Here is a 7,257-nt window from a genome sequence, read left to right on the forward strand (position 1 = left end):
AATTCTTTAATTTCTCTTGATTGGCCTTATAATTTTCTCGTTGAATTCTATTTGGATTTTAGCCCTTTCGTTTCTTAGATTATATCTCTTGGCCAATTTAGTTAGTTTCTAACCAACTCGTTGGAGGAACCGAGCAACCAAACTCACCTAGTTACTAGATGAACCTCTTGAACCCTTGAACCGTTTTGCCTTTACCCATTGGTCAATAAATGCTAGGGTAATCTTTGTCCATTGGACAATAGGCCATTCATTAGAATATTTGATTAGTACAAATATATAGTATTATATTGGTGTATTTTCCCATGTACAAAGGACAAATATGCATTCTTTATTATTTGATATCATTTTCCCCATTACCCATTGGTTATTAACCACTAGGGAAATTATTATCCATTGGGTAATAGCTCTAATCTTCCTACTAAGTACTAGAATCCTATTAAATATTCAAGTGTTGATTTTTCATGTGCTTTTATGCATTAGAATATGTGGGTAAATCTAAACCCTAGATTTTTAGTATCTTTTGTAATGAATTAGCACTAGTACCTATATTATATTTTAATAGAGAAATCTTAAGCCATATATTCTTAGTACCTATGTATATATAGGCATGTGTACATATATACAATATTATATATAGATATAGATTTCCAAAAGTACAATATCTATTAGTTTAATAGAAACATGTGTCTAATTAGAATTCTTTATTGGGATTTTGATTTTGAAATTCTAGTACTTGTACCATTAGCCATTATTATATATACAGTCCGAATCTCCTAAGGGATCCCGCACGGCCTTACCGTGCGGGACTCCCCTTTCCCGATCGAATTGTGACGATCCGAGCCGCTCAAAGTGATCAGAACGTGATTTTAAGGGTACCCGCGAGAAATCAGCAAAAAAAATGATCAGGAAGGGCTTGATCCAAACAGTTTTTTATTGAACGGTTCAGTAAAAAACTGCTCGGATCAAGCCCTTCCCGATCATTTTTTTTGCTGATTTCTTGCGGGTATCCTTAAAATCACGTTCTGCACACTTTGAGCGGCTCGGATAGTCGCAATTTGATCGGGAAAGGGGAGTCCCACACGGTAAGGCCGTGCGGGATCCCTCATTGGATCCTAAGTGATTTTATATATATATATATATATATATATATATATATATATAGTGTACTTGAGAGAGAGAGAGAGAGAGAGAGAAGAAAGAAAGAAAGATAGGGTTGTACCACCTTGATCTTCTTCATCTTTTCAAATCCTTGGGTGTATCTTCTTCCTAGCCAAAATCTATCTTCTCATTGTCCTTCTATATTTGTTTAAAGACTAAATCTTGTACAAACTATCATTCCTTCCACCAAATCTCCCAAAATCCAATCCAAGGTACACAATCTAGCCATGCAAGCCTAGATAGCCCCGTGGCCTAACCCATCAAGCTTTCAATCAAGCTTGACATCTGAAAGATTGAGCTAGGGAGAGAGAGAGAGGGGCCGGCCTTTAGAGAGAGAGAGGGAGTCCAATTTTGGCTATAAATAGAGTCACCCTCATGCCATTTCAACTCACGCATTCACTCCTTGGCTCTCACTTCTCTCTAGAAACCAATTCGTTTTCCAGACAGCATACTGTCCCTTCGCAAATCCTCATTTTTCTCCTGCTTAGAGTAGTTTTTAGCATCAACTTCCTTCACAAAAGTTGTAGAGCACTTCGAGACCTTCAAGTTAGACCCAAGAACCATCGTATTCGGCCAAAGATTGACAGAGTTACTGCCATCCAAAGATCGGTCCAGATTTGCGAGTTTCATCACCTGTAGGATTTTCCAACTAGCTTATTCGGCCCCGACTAGTTTCGGATCAAGGTAGATTATCCTTATCCCCTATCTCTAAGTATACGTAGAATGTCCCTAACAGTTTTCTTTAAGTATATAAGGTTATCTTTCATCTGTGACGTTTGAAATGCATGATAGTTTACAAGCTTATTTTTGCTAAATCGTACAGTTGGGCATATTGTCATTGCATAATTCTCTATGCATAGTTTTGTCCCTTCCTCCATCCCCCTCTCTCCCTCCGCCTCTATGAACAATTACATACACTCATGAGTGTTTTTAATATCTTATATGACCAGCAAAATGCAAAGTCTAATTGATCACTATAAGAACCATCTACAATGTCCTGTATGACCTCCCACTATTTGCTGAAATAGCAACAATTTCCTCACATTAAAAACCTACTAACCCCATAAATAGTTACCCAACTTTACAGGCACACTTAAAAGTCCCTAACTAAACATATTGGCACACTACAAGCCCCAAATTAATAGGCACAACACCCTGTGTGCTGGCACGCTGCCCAACCTAGTTGATTACCTATGAACATAATTTTTCACATGGTTGCCTTTTAAGTTCATTGACTATGCTTTAATTTTTCGGTTCTTCCTAATTTTCTAGGGAATAAATTATGTCACCAAAGAGCTTAATTTCTGTTCCGTTAATATTCTTCTATCCTTTTTCCAGCAATTGATGAATTCTCTGCACTTTCTCAATTAACTGTGGCAACTGCAAATCCTTTACACAGTTCCTTGTCTACGTAGAGCTTCATCAGTGTAAGGAAAATATGAAGCTGCTGGAGGTGAAGTTCTTATCGATAATGATGACAATGATGGTTGGCTGGCAACTCATGGGAATCCAAAAAGTATGTTATGTTGCAGCCTTTTTTTTATCTGAAACTCGTTGTGACATTATACTTTATACTGCTTAGATAATAAATACGAAGACGGACAAAACTTTCCTCCAATAAAAATGTTGGAGATTAGCAAGAGAAATAGTTTTCTAGTCTATTGGTTCACACTCTAGGGTTAAGGAGGAGGAAGACATGTCAGCAGAATATGAGGAGCCTAACAAGTGACAACCTCATTGAAACAGACCTTGTAAGTTTCTTGGACCTTTTAGAATGTTAAAATGTTTTGTTTGAAAATGCTAATTTGATGGAGGTAGGCGGGCACGCTTTTTCCAATCATGTCCCTCAGGTGGAGAGGTCACAGGGTTATTTGGGAGGGCAATTTTATACATTCCTCGAAGCCTTCTTTTGTAGATTTCCAGATGTGATTTCGTCCCTATCTCTTTTCTCTCAGCCACATGTTGTATGGAGGATTCTTCTTCAGGTCTCTCTCTTTCAAAACTCAGCACCCCATTTGATCTGATCGGAGAGAGAGAGAGAGAGAGGGGGGGGGGGGGGGGGGGGAAGGGGATGGTGATGACGCAGCCAATATTTATAGGGATCGATTCTGACTACGCACTCTATGTCGCCGAATCCTTGCGTTTCTATGTATTTCCTCCTCTCCGTAAAAACATAGCCAATGTTTTTTCAAAAGTTTTGCTTGTAATGTATATGACTGGATGTCTTTCCTTTGTGTTTTTGATCTTCGATTACTTCTGATTCGGTTTCTTCATCTTCTTTTGGGTCTAGAATGATACATGAAGTTTGTTCGCCTTCCAACCAAAATATGGGTACGTTCTCCCTATTTTCATTTATCGCCAACCAAAAAACAAAAACAAGTAAAGGAAGTTTCAAGTTGCTCTGATTTGTAGAATCTCCATGAGGATTGCTAGTTTGACTTCTGAGATTTAGTTCTTTTCCCAAGATTTTGTTTGCAATAAGTTGTGATTGGGGTGGGTGTTGTGTATTTTCAGCGGGTTGGCGTCTCTCTCTCTCTCAAAAGCTCTTTTTGCAGATCAAGGATTAAAGCCCCCAAAAGGTAATTATCTGAGTTCGTTTTTCATGATTTCGTCTGGATTCAAGTTATGATTCAGGTGGGTTTTGTATATTTTCAATGGGTTGGTGAAGAAGAAGGTAAAACAAAATAAGGAAGTGCAAATTGTGAGTGACTACATTTTTCTCTTTTTTTTATGAGTTTTGGTCTTATTCACACTTGCTATCAGTACCTATTTCCCTTTTGTATGTCTTAATACTTGTTAAGATGTCATTAGACAAGTCTAAAAGACTGAAAAAAAATCAGGGTCCGTTCCGGTTTCTAAAAAAAGGAACTTTTAAAAAAGGAAGGTAATTTCAAACTCAAAAATTATGTGTTTGCACCGTTTAAAAGATCTCAATGAGATCTATCAAACAGATCTATATTGGTAGGCAAATTATTTGCGTAAACACATGATTTTTGAGCTTGAAATTACCTTCTTTTTGAAAAAGAAGATTTAAAAAGAAAGCAGAACGGCACCTCACACCTTTTGGTTTTAGGGGTGTGCTGATGTATTTTTTCAAAAAAAATAACAAAGACGGGTAGACATTTTTAACTATGGTATTCAAGTTGCGTAATCCTACCTTTAATTAATAATAATGAGTTTTCGCTTGCCAATTTTCAATTTGGGACAAATTGATCCTTAATTGATGGGGATGCCTTCTTTACCGGTTGTCCTTAATTGTCATTTTACTTCTTGTGTATTGTGGGCTACGTGGCGTGATAGGGGGAGAGCTTCTCAGACCTTTGCAGTCTCCCCCTCTCCTTTTCATTCCCCCTTCCTTTCTCTCTCCTTGCGTGATTCCTCTCTCTCTCTCTCTCTCTGCGATCTTTCTTCACGACACTAAGATTCAGCTAATGTAATTGGGTTTTATCAGAATCTGTATTATTTCCCGTTTATTTGATTTTTAGAGATTATAAAAGCTATGTTTTAGAGTTCTTCGACTTAGTGTTCCAATTCTGTAATGTGATTGATTTAGGGTTCTTATTATTTTTCTATTGTTTTGTTCGATGTAGGATTCTTCAACTCACACAAAAACCCAAACCCTAAGTTTGTGGCACCATCGTGATGGGTATTTTTAACTTGACCTGTACAAGCTGACCAACTAACTGTGCATGTCCTCACTCTTAGCCTTCAGATGTTTGGTTGTCGAGTGATCCAGAAGGTAAAAATTAATCCTGTTGACTCCATGACTTCACAGTATAGCAGACCAAACTGTATATATTTTTTATGCAGCTTTTCTTTCTAATTTTGGTTTCTGAATTCTGAATCTTTCTTACATTCTTAATCTATCCTTGTGCTTGAGCCATGGGGTACGTTACAATATGTAGTATCTTTCCAAGCTTGTTTGGAGTATCTAGAAAGCACTGCAGTTGGTTTTTATTCCGATTTTGTATTGTGGCTGAAATTAATGGTACCAACTCAAAGATGGTTGTAGTGTATGTTGAAAAATGGAGCATTTTCTTATATTTTTGAACTGTTGCGTGAGGATGTTATATACCTAATGCCCTATTGATTTTGAAATTAAAAAAAAAAGGTGAATGCCCTTTTGATTTTGGATATTATATCTAGAATTGTAAACCGAAAATTATCTTAGGTTGACTGATAAAAACCTAAGTGTGTTGCCTCAAATCATGATAACGATGCTTGGGTTTTTTGGTTTTTACTTGCACAAACATGTAGGGGTACATAATTTGCTACATGTAGAGCTTTAGTCCAGCAAACCAATTTTGGTAGATTTGAGTTCGTTGGTGGCATTGTAAAATACAGAAGGGTAAATTTGATTTAGGTTGATAATGTTGAAATTGTCCCTAAAGACAATTGTTATTCCTAAATGAGAATGTTATGAGCTCATGGGATTGTACGTAAAGAGTATTGTTATCATCGACATGTAGCATTGGGATTTTGAATTTGGTTTACTATTTCATCTATTAACTCAGGGAATCTTAATTTTTTTCCCCACCTAATTATTTGCTTGGTTATTTTATAATGATTTTGACAAATCTTGTTTACTTCTATCACTCACCCATTTAGAAAAATCAATTGAATGTTTTTTTTGATTGGAATCAATTGAATGTTATAATTTGTTTAGTTCTATCTCCTCTCCGTTTATTTTAGGAAACACATGTTTGTCAAAGTCTGATCCATGTAGCTTTTGTTTTGAATCCCCATAATTGAACTGATTAACTGTACCACTGTGCTATTTCATAATCAGTTGCTTTGTTCTTGTTTTTTAACAGCAATGAGAGGATAAATTGTGCGGCAATGTCAACGGTTTCACCAGCATAAGGATTTGAGACCAATTTTCAAGCGGCCAAATAAGTTAAAAATTCGAATGGCTGATTTTATACACCAGTTTGATCTTTTGTCTTTCTTGGTTAAAAATAGATACAACTTTATGCGATTGTTTAGCGGTGATATTATACATCTCTTTATTCGTGGTATCTGAAAGTGTCAAGCTCTACGAATAAGGGAAAAGGAAAAGCCACAGATGCTAAAGATGCCTTCATGTCTCTTTTGTTGGTTGTGTTTGGAGTATATTATATTTAGCTAATTGAAAATTAGGTGAAATAGTTATAGTATCCCTACCAAATTTTACTGTCTTTGTCCTTTTTTTTCCCTACCCTTAAATAATAAGGATGAGTTTTTCGGATGGCAATTTTGGGTCAATTTTTCCAATTGTGCCCCCTCATTGGGAATCATGCAGTCTTCTCCATTTGGTCGTAATTGTAATTTCGCCATGAGCAGAGAGAGAGGGAGAGGAAGAGATGTCAGGCCCGAGGCAGATTTGACAAGGTGATCGGGTTGGGCGTTGAACTAGAGGAATACATACGTATGAAGCATCCTTCACATCGGTACAATTTCTTCACGAACTTCTTCCTTAGGTCAATCTCTCTCTCTCTCTCTCTCTCTCTCTCTCTCTCTCTCTCTCTCTCTCTCACTCTCTCTCGTTTCATTGTCGCGATTGTAGCAGGGTTCTCCGTTTCTGATTTGCTGTTCAAAGCGGGTATGGTTCGGCCACCCATTCATCTTCCTCTGGTTAACTTATAGAACTTTTCTGCCTAGGGTTTCCTAATTCCTTGACTTTTGATGCGCAATAGTATGTATGTTTTTAGGTAAAATAGAGTTTTTGTTATGTTGTGCTAATTTTTTAAGAGGAGTGCTAGGGACAAAGAAAATACCCTTAAAGTGTACATGAACGGCTCAGATTCACTGTGCAGTGCATCTGAGCTGTTCATGTATACTTTAAGGGTATTTTCTTTGCCCATTGTCTTTGCACCTAGCATTTCTCATTTTTTAATTAATACGCTGCATTTGTAGGGTTATTTCTTGGTTCGAAGAGAGTATTTTCCCCTTTGGGTAAGGAAGGATCCCCTTTGACTTTTTCGTGGCATTTAATTTCCGTTTTTTGTCAGTTGAATGTTTGACAAGCTCAGTTGGTTGTAGGTACTACCTTTTCTTAGTTTATGCTCATTGCAACTTGCTTCGACACATCCTCTCAGCCATGGGAGAGGTATATATGTG

The 7,257-nt window shown here is 37.1% G+C and overlaps 1 long non-coding RNA gene across 1 annotated transcript; it reads left to right on the forward strand.

Moving 5' to 3' along the window:
• Nucleotides 1-3,125: 3,125 nt before the first annotated feature.
• On the forward strand, nt 3,126-6,824 carry LOC131319210 (uncharacterized). The gene is made up of 5 exons (XR_009197924.1): nt 3,126-3,307; nt 3,449-3,489; nt 3,673-3,737; nt 4,749-4,897; nt 5,973-6,824. It is a non-coding gene; the product is annotated as an uncharacterized LOC131319210 (long non-coding RNA).
• Nucleotides 6,825-7,257: the final 433 nt, after the last annotated feature.

The sequence above is a fragment of the Rhododendron vialii genome, chromosome 3a (assembly GCF_030253575.1).
Source record: "Rhododendron vialii isolate Sample 1 chromosome 3a, ASM3025357v1".
Taxonomy (NCBI): domain Eukaryota; kingdom Viridiplantae; phylum Streptophyta; class Magnoliopsida; order Ericales; family Ericaceae; genus Rhododendron; species Rhododendron vialii.